Raw genomic sequence first — 13,696 nt, 5'->3', positions numbered from 1 at the left:
TCAAAAAGAAAAAAACGTCTTCACATTAAGAAGAATAATTTGAATATTGGAAATTGGTATTCAAATAGGCTTCTTAATGATGAAATTAATCATAAATTACTCTTTTGGATATATCGGGATTCTCGAGCAAAATTTTGATTGGGATTCCAAACGTAATATTCTTTAGTATCTAGGATTTTATTTCCGATTTTTATTTAATCAGGATTAATTAGGTTTCTTAGTTTTAGTCTACAATAAATTCTTCTTTATGTTTTCTAGTTGTATTAGGTTTATGCTATGTGCCCTGTAAGACACCTCTTAGATTGTAATTTCATTCAAGTTGTCAATAAAAAAAAAAAACCAAATATTAGATAAGTTTCTCTATGTTTCTTACAGCTGTGCCCGTAATTGCTAGTGGATTCTATCTCATCTCATATGGCTTTTGACCCTTGACGGAGCCTCTTATTATCGTGTTCACGCTTCCCGCATCAGTTATACAGATATAAGTACCAAGTCTCCTTGCACCCATTTTACACCCTCTTTCACAGAGCACTATCTTTTCCTTATATATTTTGCTCATGTTGTTATTATTAATTTATTGAATCTATGCATGCCTCATTCTCAAATCTCAATAGTTCAGAGTAATTTAGAGGAAGAACAACAATAGTGGTATCCAACATTGCAGATGAGCCTAAGCAGTAATAACACAACACACAAACCATGAATGTCAAACAATCTAACAAATCATTGATACACATAACTTGTACAATAAAATTTTAAATACCTATGAGATGGATGGAGAAGAAGAAGCTTGCAGGACCATAGCAGCATTAAGGACTCGAACTGCAAACCTACAGCTACATTAGTAGCTAGAAAGTAGGAGCTACCACTGAACCAACTCAACATTTAGTTACCACCGGAAACTCTATACTACTTATTCTCTAAAAATCCCAGTGGGGCACGGGACCCACTAGGCCCCAACGTGGCTCCGCCCTTGGATCCAGAATTGCCTCTTAAAACACAAAACCATAAAAACCAACCAAGCATCAAACCACAAAACCCAGAAAAAAACTATAAAAAACAAATTAAAAAATTAAAACCCAAAAAAAACTTGGTGCTTTAGATTCATACCCAGATTCCTCTTCTTCTTCTTCTTCCTGCCGTCCCCCTTTTCTCCTTCTCTCGCCGATCAATCTCATGATGTGAATTTCCTTCTTCTTCTTTCTATGCATGTCTCTCGTAGAAGACCTCTCTCTCAAAAAACTTCAATCTCTCTCTCGCAACCTGTCTCCCTCTTTCATAATGGCAGTGTCGTAATAAACAAAAAGAAGGGGCAAAAAAGTAAACCAATATGGACGTTACTGTTCACGGGAAGCTATCACTTTAGTATATGTAATGTTTTTTTTATTTTAGAAGAAATGAGAACACTTCATTAACCCTGACTTGCAATATTACAAAGAAACCTGCTAATTCACGGAGAAGAATCCTTCAAGTAATTTTGAAACTTGAAGGTAGGCCTAGGATCTAAAACAATAAAACCGGAAAAACCGCACCAAAAAATCCAGTTTGGTTGAATTCCACAACATATTAACCTATATTTTCTCCGATTCGGTTCTTCACACAGGAATTACGGTTCGAAACTGGTGCCTTTTTTTTTATTTGCGGGGAACTGAACTAGTGAACCACTAGTCTTTTGCATGCAATAGATAATTAGATATAAGGGTCCTTGATCCAAAGCAGCAAAATGACCTAGCAACAGATTTTTATTACCCCCTAACCCAATTTAAAGTAAAATGACAACTTTGCCCTCAACCTAATTAATAAATGACAGCATTGCCACTATCTTTCCTCTCTCCTCTCTTTCTCTCCAGCTCGATGCCCATGACGCCGGCCCACACTCTCTCTGTGTGTCCCCCTCCCCCCCCCCCCCCCCCCAACAGGACACCCATTACGCTAGCTCTCTTTCTCCCCGTCACCACCTGGCTCTGCTGCCACCGCTGTGGAGAAGAAGGAGTAGGTCCTCCCTGCGATCGACGACGACGACATCGTCAACGCGTTCAAGGGAAACTGGAACCGCTTCGGCAAACAGTTTCTCAGTATGGACGATCTCTGGGTCAAGCACTGCGGCATGGCCACCTCTGAGATTCCTGCCACCGCCGAACTCGCTCCTCCGCAGCTTTCTCCACACCTCGAAAAATGCTGTCTCCGTCGGAGATCATGGCGCCGGAGATGAGTCTATTATGATTGTTGATGGATTCTGCGGAACTGTTCTTCCTCTGGCTTTGATGATCGAGAAGGAGAAGACGGAGGAGATGTTGAAGGAGAAGGATGAGATCTTGAAGCTTCAGGAGGAGGAGCTCGAATCGAAGGGTCGGGAGCAAGATAAGCTTCAGATGGTTTGTTTTTGTAAAACCACTTGAAAAAAAAAAAGCCCATCCTTCCTCTTTCTTTTAATTATATCTTTGGTAAAATGAGGGCATAAGGCCCAGAAGGAAAGAAAAAAGAAAAAAAAAATTATTCGGGGTTAATAAAGGTCTACTAAGGGGCAATAAAGGTTTATTGGAGGCAATAAATGTTTTGAATTGATGTAGTCTCCTTATTTTTTTCCTTAATCAAAGTTTTATTTGTCTAATTTTATGGAAATTAGTTCTCATTCTAACGATCGAAAGGTTTATTAGGGGGCAATAAAGGTCTATTGGGGGGAACTAAACGTTTATTGGTGAGGGAAATAAACCTCTCCGCTCCCCTATGAGATCTCCAATGACCTTTTTTGGGACCTCCGACGAGGTTTCATATACTTTTATTGCCTCCCAATAAAGGTCTATTGGGGGCAATATAGGTTTATTGGGGGTAGTAAAGGTTTATCCTCTCTAGTGACCTATGAGATCTCAAAAGAGCTCTTTGAGGACCTTCGGCTAGGTTTTCAAAGAAGTCCGGTGGGTGGCGGCCGGTGAAGGGAATCCTGCAACCGGCAACCGGTGACAGGACTCCGGCGAAGTCTCCTATGACTTCTCTCTTTTCCATTTACTCTCTCTCCCTCTATGTAACAAAGGAGTGAGGGCAAAATAGTCTCAAAAATAAATAAATAAATAAACTTAATTGGGTATTATGGAATACCTTATTAGAGCCTCTATGGGTAAGTGGGAAAAAAAATGAGAGGGTGATGTGAGTGTGTGTTGGGGGGGGGGGGGGGGGGGGGGGTAAATGGTCAAAAACCATAGATATAATTCATATCTGATAATAGATTAACTAACTATACACCACTCAATACTTGCCTTATCCATCTCAAGCTTAGAAAAATAGAAAATTAGAAAGGAAAAAATGAAACCTTAAGAAAATTAACTAACTATGTCATTCATCGATCAAAAGATTCAAACCCCAGAAACTCACCTCAAATTCTCAAACTCTATCAATCCCCGACCTTGCACATACCTCTGTAGGAGGAGCTGAGATTCCGTCGTCGCTCCTCCAGATCCTCCCTCCTCCGCGCTCTGTCTCAGTATCATTCTTGGCCTCCAGTTTTGAAATCTCTCAGCCTCACTCTCTCAGTCCTGAGTATTCGTATTCGGGTCCGAGGAGCCTCAAGACTCCAAAATTAAAGAAGCAGTCAAGCAGAGCCGCAGAGGATCGAGTGTTTCGATTTTGATTTTGAGGCTAAAGATTCTCAACTTGAAGCTCTGCCTCAAGATCCACGAGATTCTAGTAAAGCCCTATATGTCTGATATGATTTCTGATTTTGGTCAAGTTTCCTTTAATTTTCTTAGTTCATTTGTTTAGAAATGTCTTGTTTTCAACTTCTCAGTATTCTTGCGTTGTGTCACTGTTGCATTTAGTTTGTATTGATTTACACAAAAATCTAACATTTATTCTTGTATGCAGGCCAACATGGATTCAACATAGGGAAAACTTATTGTGCCTGTAAATGGAAGTGGAAGTGAAGAATCAGCTCAGTCTCTGAAGAAGGCAAAGGATCAGGAAGTTCCTATTACGAAATTGAAGAAGATGAAGCCTCCTGCGATGAAGAGGAAAAGGAAGTCTTGAGCTGCTTGGACAAAAGAGAGGTTCATGGTTTGGTAGCATTTCACCAAGATCATCCCATCATCAAGGTAATTGATGGAAAGGAAACTGTTGTCAGGAACACCAAGAAAGCATAGTGTAAGTATTGCCCTGCTCATCTTGTTTGTCATTCTACTAACAATGGCACTAGGCCACTAGCAGCCATAGAAAACACATTGAGAAAGTTTGCCCTAGATACCTTTGTAGAACAGATTTAAGTAAAAATCAGCCTCATCTTTCCCTCGATGGGACTGATGATGTTCTTAAACATTAGACTCAGGAGAATTGTGTTATAGCTGCTTCTGAAATGATCGTAATTGATGAACTCCCATTTAGTGTCATTGAAAGACTGAGATTTAAAAGGTTTTGTAGGGTGGCAGTCCCTAGAAATTCATCTTCCCTTGTAGGAAAGCCATAGTGAAAACCTTTTGGAAGATGTATGATGAAAAGAAGGCATAGCTGAAGAAGGAGCTGAACAACCATTGTGTGTGTTTGGCAACTGATACTTATACATCGGGTCAAAACATAAAATACATGATTAATACTTATTACAACTCATTTCTTAGATAATGGCTGGAGAATGCAAAAGAGGGTGCTTAATTTCTGTCTAATTCCAAACCATCAGGGAAGTAGCATAGGTAAGATTCTTGAGTGTTCTCTGTTGCAGTGGGGAATCAAGAGGGTTTTAACTTTTAACCATTAGCATAGATAATGCTTTAGCAAACAAGATGGCGATTGATTATATTAGGAAAAAATTGTACAATCTTAATAAGCAACAAATATTCGGAGGGTAGTTTCTACATGTGAGGTGCTTGGCTCACATTGTGAACCTAAGAGTTAAGTCTATTGCTAGCATTAGAAACACAGTTAGGTATGTTAGAAGCTCATCAGCTAGGCTTGATGCTTTTAGCTGTTTGTGTTGAGAAGGAATATTTGTGTCGAGAAGGAAAATTTAGACATCAAGACAGTTTGTGTTTTAGATGTTCCAACAAGGTGGAATTCCACCTACATCATGTTGGATATTGCATTGGAGCTTAAACAGAGCTTTCGTAGGATGGTTGAGGAGGAGGATATGAAGTATTTGAGTTACTTCGATGAGAATGAGGAAGAGGATATGAAGTAATTAATATGATGTAGCCTTTATGATATTACAAAAATCCAACAGAAAGTGCCGTTATTGATTCAAATCCAATCCATAGCCTAAATGGATTGGATTTTAGTTGAGGTTGGTTTGCTCCATCAATATGACATAAATACATAACCTTATTGATCGATCGAGTTCCTTTAATTGAGGCTTAGAAACAGTTTACAAGTTTTGCAATATATGTTAAAGGGACTTCATTTGATATGGCTTTTGTGGCACAGGTATATCGGGGTCTAGACATTGGATAAACGAAGCCTTCAGCAGTTATAGTACAGAAAGGTACTTTCTTAATTCAGAAATATGTTTAGGCATGCTTCTACCGCTGAAATTCAATTTATGGTAATCTGAAATATTTGATGTTCATGTTAGATTTAAGTTTCACTTTTGTACTGGTGAAAATTTAGTATGTCAAGAAGGTGGGCAACTTAAAAAGCTTTAGGTTTTGTTTTGACAAATGTAACTTGATTGGATTGAATTGGCCCTAGGATCTGACTTCAATTTGAACCTTTCTAGCTATGGCAGATCACTGTATCTTCTGCAATGAGTCCAAACATGCTATATAGAACTATTATTATATGTTTTCATGCAAGTTGGTAATAGTACGTAATGTATTAAATCTGTGAGACATGGCACTTTTTTGCTTCAAATAAAGCTGATGAAATGAATCCGAAAAATAACACTGGTGAAAATGACTATGAAGTTTTCGACTTGAGAGTCATACACAGAAAAATTAGCTTTTGTTGGGCATAATCTGCTTTCTGTAGCTTTGCATTTGTCTTGTAGCTGAATTCGTCGTGTGCATCTGCAGTAAAAGTAGCACTTTTAATATGACCTCTAATTCCTCCTAAAAAGTGATCATAAGCAAATGGAAAAAGAAACCGGCCGGGAGTTCTGCAGAAGATATATAATACAACTATAAAACTTAACAGAGGCACCAGAGCATATGATTTAGGCCTAAATTTGGTTCAGAAACTGGTTGCCCTGATCCATGCAAAGTTGTGTTTGGCAAGGCAATCGCTATCATCTTCTTTTCCCTCTAGATATGGTTGATCTCATAATCCTCGAATTGTGAAAGAAAGTGATTGCAACTTAGTATAACAGCGCGGGCCCAAGGGTGAAGAGCACCAGCCCCGTTCTCAATTCAAGGATTTTTATATAAGAACTTCCGAGTCTATTCTATGATCACTTTCTGGATTTGCAAACGATCGATCTATTATCTTCAAACCCCAAAGAAAACAAGCAGCCTCAGCATCAATTAGTTTACCTTATATCCAAGTTAACCATGAGTACTCCCTTAATCTATTCTCCCTACTATTTCCCAGAGCACCTGTAGCTCCAATATATTCTACCATTATGACCCACTCTAGCTCCATAAACATTCAGTTTGAACCAGCCCTCACTAGTCATAGTCCAAGATAGAAAACTATCTTGTCAAGGAACAGTGTGTTATCAAATGTTTGAGCCTCACTCCGCTGATGAACAGTATCAGAAACTTGTTTAATTGTCCCTTCATTTCCATCTAAACCAACATGTAAAGATAAAAGATAGTACACCAGGTTAGATTGCCATAGCATTGCGTTTTGCAATGAGCATTTGCAGCCACCTAGCCATTCCAATCAATACCAGTAGTTGGATATTTCTCTCTGACAGAGAATTCCAGAATCCAGAGCCAGCACTCATTTTCTGCACTCCGTAAAAGGCATATATGTTAGATTAAGTTTTTTACGGCATGCGTCAAGTGCACGCCTTAAATGCCATAGCCCGCCCATTTTATTAGCTAAAAGTTCAATTTCCCTCCCTGACTTTTTACTAGTCTCAAACTCCCCGACATTTTCTTCTCTCATCTTCCTTTTCCCTCTTCCTCTACCTCACTCTCTCCCCCAATCCCCACCGCCGGTTCTCCCCACTCATCATCGGTATCGTAAGCCCTCTTTCCATTCATTTGAAGACCCTAAAAAGTCCAACCAATTGTTCTGGATTTGTAGGTGTGAGCGAGCATCGGAAAGGCAGGGAATCACCAAGGCGGCGCGACCCGATTCTCTATGCATGTCGGTGAGGATAGTTCAGAAATCAGGGATTAAAGAAGAAGTTCCTCAAGCAAAGTGAAGGATTTGGAACCCCCGAAGAGCAGTCACGAGGTTGAAGGTGCGTGAACTTCACTCTGTTTTTCTTTGTGCTTTTTGAATTTGAATTTCAGCTTTTCTAGAATTGTTTTAGTTGCATTGGATTGAAGTTGGTTGCTATTCTGTTCGAATTAAGTACATTACACAGTTCGATTTGAGCGGCGACAAGGGGACGCCTTTGAAGTTCACTGTCGGTAGAGGTGAGGGAATTTTCGGCCTTTCACTTGTATTCTAATAACTTGATCAAGTTGTGAGCTGATTGGATGTGATTTGTGGTTGCTGTAGGTGAATTGTTGAATTGGGCTTCTGTGTAGAGTCGATGCTGCCCTACCACATAGCCGATGACAATGATAAAGTCCACATAGTTAGTCTGAATCTGTCAGTCATAAACTTACTGGAGGTACTTGGAAAAATACTTTGTTTGTCTGCATTTCATGTGTCTAGTATCCTTTCCTTTGAATAGTATTTGTTTCTCTTAAATTTTGATCTTCGGCTTTCTCAGTATTGTTGTTCTATGGTCTTTCAAATTTTTAACATTCTTTATGTTTCATGTCTAATTGCCAAGTATCTAACAATTTATCCATCCTAATATTATACTTGTATCACTTGTCACATCCCTCAGGGACAGAATGGATCTTATCAGTTATGAATATGTGGCATGTCAAGATGCAAAGGAATGGGTCCTTTTTCCTTAGTAAGGTAAATAACTAGAAACTTGCATGAAGTCAGATCCAAATCTTTTCTGACTTTTTGTTCAGTTCAAGTGTAGACAAATGGTTGCTCTTGCTCTATTTCTCTAATTGAATATTTTCAATTTTTTTTTTTACTATAATTTTTGGTATCATTGATTTTGCTCTTGCTACCAAGTTGGCGGATTTATCTGCTACTTCTAAAATCAAACTAATATCAAGTCAATCTACTGAAATGTATATCTTGTCATTATTATGTCTCCAATTTAAAGTTCCTTTTTGTATTTCTCGATGCAGAATGGACTCTATATGGGCAGGTTGCACTTGCAGCCATGAACTGCCAGTGTCTTGATGTTGCAAAGGTATAATACTTAATATCTTTAGCTTATGCTTCTAAAGTACTTTGAACTAGCAACTTTAGGCTTCGATGATGATGTATTGTTCTCTTTCTTTCGGCCAAATCAATCATATTGTATCTGATGGTAACTTTAGTTTTCACATACTCTGGATTGAGATTGGCATATTTTGTGTAAGGTCATGTATGATTTGATTTACTATTGTGCAAGTGTTCATACTCACAAAAGTAAAAGGGTTATCTTATGCGCCTTTACTTGGTTTTTGCAGGACCTCATCAAGCTTTTACAAAAGGCATTTCGAGAGAGTAAAAGAGTTGGTAAGTCAAAATAATTCATTGAAACCATGTGTAGAGAGAGGCTAGTATTACATTCTTCAGTAATGCCAAAATAACTGGCCAAACCCTAATGTTGTTGTTAGCTGTTGCTATGTGGTGAATAAGTTATTTGTTTTTCCATATACAACAGGCAAGCTAGAGGCTATATTGCTTGAGGCAAAGGGATCCTGGGTAGAGGCAGAGAAGGCTTATCTAATATGTGAATTTTAGTCTATCCTTCTTTTGCAGGTAATACATAACATAAGGGTAGCTATGGCAAAGGCTCAAGGGCGATACTTCAGGGGCCATTGAATGGCTTAATAAATATCTTGAAATGTAAGGCATATATTAAATACCCTGACAAAAGTATGTTCTGTGTCTGAAAAAGTAAAAAGTTGTTCACTTGTCTTTTCCCTCTGTTTACAGATTTACGGCCGATAATGATGCTTGGAGAGAGTTGGCAAAAATCTATGTCTCGTTGCAAATGTATGTCTCTATAGACTTAAGGAAGTTTAGTGACTTCAATTGTCTATGCTTTGTTCTGGATTGATAAATGAGTCTCTGTAAACTAAGTACAAGCAAGCTGTGTTCTGCTATGAGGAGCTGATATTGGCACAACCTACCACTTAGCATATGCTGATGTATGTTGCTTTTCCCCCCCTTTTCTGGTCAAGAATTACAGTTCCTTTGTGACAGTTTGTATATAGACACCCAGTAACCGAATTGCAATCAATGTCCTTGATTTTTGTTGCCCTACTATTATCTGTTTGAATTGGCATGATGTGAAATATTCATGGGTTGAAGACTTAAGTAGTGTAGTGCATATCCAAAATGACCATGATTGCATTGCCTAACGTACTAAATACCTGGTGTAAATAAGATGAATCAAATCTCGGATGTTTTTCTTGACTGGGGGCAAGAATATCAGAGCACTTTTGGTATTAACTTGGTGAGTTCTTTCTCTCCCCTCTTGAGGTGCATTAGTTCAGAAATGCTCATCTATATTGGATTGCTTAGTAGTGTAGATCATTGGAGATCCTGCTTGTACTGAAACTCATCTCTAGTTATATTTCTCCTTTTTCTCTTGAAAATTTTTATTCTTCCGATTCTAGATTATCAGACATGGGCTACTGAATTGTTTTGAATCCCTCTTTTCTCTGTCTTGTGACAAACTAGAATGACTGAAAGAAAATTTTAACTCCTGCATGCATTGTATTTCTGCCATTGCACAGCATGCGATAGGAAGGAACAAGGACACCTCGGAGCAATGTTGTAGTTAGGTAACTTCAAATATGTTTAGGGGGGTTTAATTGATTGATGTAATGAGTTGTACTAATACGTTTCCAATTGTTACTTTGTACATGAGATTAATTATAATGAGGGTAATATGAGTAGACATTTGAGAAAAACGATATATATATATATTTTTTGAACCGACCTCATTTACGGCGCTCAGTGTGCGCCTTAATTAGGACTTTAGTCATTCTTTTACGGCGCACATGATGTACGCCTTTAATAGGAGGAATTTTACGGCGTGCAATGTGGACCGTAAATTATTTAAATGACAATCGTGGAACCACTTTTATGGCGTGTTAATTGTTCCTTTATGACGAATTTTTGCACGCCGTAAAAGACTGTGCGCCGTAAAAGCCTGTTGGGCTGTAAAAGACCAATTTTGGTGTAGTGATGTAAACTCTTTTTGTCCTTTGTCCAGTATTATTTTATCCCACTAGGTTTTGTTATTACCTGGTAAGGGTTTTACCATTTGTATACATGATGTAATCGTATAAGGGAATAGTGTATCTATTAAGTATTTACCTTTTGTATACTTGATGTAATCCTATTTACCTTTTGTAAACATTATGTAATCCTATATAAACTTCATGGTGAGATGAATAGAAACACACAATTCCTCTACCTCCAAACGCGTTTCTTACTCTTATATTTCACAACATCAATAAAATAATTAGTAAATAGTTAAGGGAAAATGATCATTTACCCAATTTCTGCTTAAAAATTGCCTACTTGCTCCACTAACTGTTTTTTAACCCCGTTTACCCAAAACACTCTAAGGGATTATTTCCCTAATACCCAATTAATTCTTTTTTATTAATTTTTGGGACTTTTTTGCCCTCTCCTTCTTTCTCACTTAGAGGGAGAAATCATCCTCCACCTTACCCGACTCCGGTGACCAGTGGCCGGCCGCCGACCGGTGACCGGAATCCGAGGACCGGTGACCGGAATCCGGCTACCGGACTGGTGTCGGGATTCCGACGTATGAATTATTTGCCCCCCAGTAATCATATTATTGACCACCAATAATCAGATTATTACCCCCCAATAATCTATTGACTCTGTTATTATTTGTGAGAATTATGTTTTTGATAGCTGATACGTTTCTTTGTGTTTATAGAGTGGAATTGTAGTGTACTATGTTGGTCTATTGGGGGGCAATAGACATATTATTACCCCGTAATAATCTTATTATTGCCCCAATAACCATATTATTGACCACTAATAATCGTATTATTGACCCGCAATAGACATGTATAACTCCTCAATAAAACCTTTTTTTTTCATTCTTCTTTCTTCTTTCCTTCCTGACATGTATAACTTCAGCCGGCTTGAGCACGCCATCCTCCCAGACTGGCAGTGGAGAATGTAATTGGGAGAAAGCAATTTAAAATATACAAATCTTAGAAAGCTAGGAGGGTTCTGACAACAGAAGGGAGTTATAGCTATTGGGAGTCCTCTCATTACAATGTTGAAAACGAATGCATCCGGTGGGTAATTTCACTGAACACTTGGAGGGCATAAACCAAATCGCCATTTTTGGACTTGATGCAACGATGTTTTGGGAGCTGGGCTATGGTGATTGGTGAAGCATAATCAAGTTGTGGATCTCTTGGGCAAAGGGTTCGCATTGTCTGTCAAGTAAACTGATGCCAAGTTTTGGTTACAAAAACAAAACGATCCCAAAAAAAAGAAGCAACTTTTGCTTACAGAACGATAATTATATCTCCTCGTCGTCCTCAACATCTCCTCCGTTTTCTCCTTCTCAAGCCTCAGAGCCAAAGGAAGATCAAGGCCGCTGAATCCATCATTGATCAGAATAAACTCGTCCCCGGCCACTGGCAGTGACAGCGTTTGCCGGCTGTGGAGAAGGCGGCGGAGGAGCGAGTTCGATCTCCAGGAGGCGCTGACGTTGTCGTTTTCGTCGATTTCCGGGAGGACCCATTCCTTCTTGCTCCACGGCGATGGCGGTAGAGCCAGTAGCGACGGGGATGGAGGCTGGCCGGAGAGAGAGAGAGAGAGAGAGAGAGAGAGAGATTATGAGAGGAGAGAGAGAGTCCGGATGAGTTTCAATTTGATTGTTGAGGGTAAAATTGTCAGTAGATGTTAGACTGGGTAAATGGGGTTAAAAAACTCTTAGTGGAGTGAGTGGACAATTTTTCTGCTGAAATTAGATAAGTGGTCACGGCCCCAATAGTTAATAGTGGATTCTTATATTTATCAATCATGTTTTAATTTTAACTAGTAAATAGTTAATAATCTTGATCCTTTCAAGTATGATAGCTAGTAGTTCCGCTATCGATTATAGTTTTAAGGCTCTTCAATTCAGGTCTTCACAACAATTGTCTATGCTAAACTCTTAAATCTAAACATTTGACCCCGTTGATGCAATTAATTCGATCTAGCTATGCCAATTGGCCGGTCTTATCTCTTGAATGAAAGATCCCAAAGTTTTTCACATTAGAATCAGAAGAAAGTACTTATGTAGTAACCTACTTTACATGTAGTTCCATTTGGAGTGAGAGAACTAATGATTCAACACTAGCTAGTAGTTCCATTTGGATGAGATCAGCATCACTAGCTGTCACTTGACATAGCGTGGGAAATGCAATATTGCAATTCTAATAAAACATAACTGTTACATTGAATTCAATAAGCCCACATATCAGTCTTATATGATCGATCACAAATTCACAATGGCAGCATGTACTTATCTTGTCACAGCCATTGTGTTTGCCTGCCCTTGTTTTGGATATCAAACCCCAAAATGTATTCTTCTGTTTTAAAAATCTTTCTGTCTTCCATGTCACGAATGATCAGCATCCTATTTCAAATAAATTATTTGTTAGATACGTATAGTATTTGTGTATGATTCACTATTGACTAATATGCATAGAATGTGATTTAATTTATTTCTTTTTGTAACTGCACTTTCTGATTACAATTGGACATAGTGGATTTAACTTGTAGTGCTTTATAATTTGGGTCAATGACAGATAAGGCATTTTGGAATGTTAAATTACCCAAAGGACCACCAATTTTTTTTTTTTTTTTCCTTCATAAGGCTACAACAGCAAAATTAGAGTTTTATTTAAGGTACTAAAAATATAGATGATGAATGCCACTAAAGAATTTTAGGTCAATTGTGATACAATTCTCTCTCTCTCTCTCTCTCTCTCTCAATTGTACAAACGGTTGAGAAATCGTTATTAATGGTTGAGATATCGTTATTAATGGTGGTAAGTCAACTCTCCTTAATATTAGTTGGGACACCTTGCAGTATCAAATATCGTTATTAATGGTTGAGATATCGTTATTAATGGCGGTAAGTCAACTCTCCTTAATATTAGTTGGGACACCTTGCAGTATCAAATATCGTTATTAATGGTGATAAGAGCAACTCCAACAGCTTCCCTATAATGTTTGTATAATAGGGAAGTAAAAGTCAAAGCTTTAACATTTTTTTATTCTCCAACTCCAACAGATTCTCTATTTTACAGCAATCTCTAAAATCTCCATATTCTTCCTTAAATTTTTAGAGATTGCTGTAAATATAGGGAATTTGGTTTTCTCTTTCCTCACTTTCCCTAAAATAGAAATAGTTATAGAGAATCTGTTGGAGCAAAAGAGGCTTATTTTTCCCTAAAGTAGAGAAAAATCAAAATATGGGGAAGCTGTTGGAGTTGCTCTAAGTGTCCTTGATATTAGTTAGGACGCTTTGCAGTTAAATAGCTGTTAATAA

General features: G+C 38.2%; 1 long non-coding RNA gene and 1 pseudogene across 1 annotated transcript; one reads left to right on the top strand and one right to left on the bottom strand.

Annotated features, from left to right (window-relative positions):
• Positions 1-706: 706 nt before the first annotated feature.
• On the bottom strand, positions 707-1,216 carry LOC133725213 (uncharacterized). Its single transcript, XR_009854317.1, has 2 exons — positions 1,111-1,216; positions 707-991 (listed from the first exon to the last, which is right to left on the bottom strand). It is a non-coding gene; the product is annotated as an uncharacterized LOC133725213 (long non-coding RNA).
• Positions 1,217-4,763: 3,547 nt separating this feature from the next.
• On the top strand, positions 4,764-9,418 carry LOC133726086 (uncharacterized; annotated as a pseudogene).
• The last annotated feature ends 4,278 nt before the right edge of the window (positions 9,419-13,696 follow it).

This window comes from Rosa rugosa, chromosome 1 (assembly GCF_958449725.1).
Source record: "Rosa rugosa chromosome 1, drRosRugo1.1, whole genome shotgun sequence".
NCBI classification, from domain to species: domain Eukaryota; kingdom Viridiplantae; phylum Streptophyta; class Magnoliopsida; order Rosales; family Rosaceae; genus Rosa; species Rosa rugosa.
This window is presented reverse-complemented; position numbering and strand designations above follow the sequence as displayed.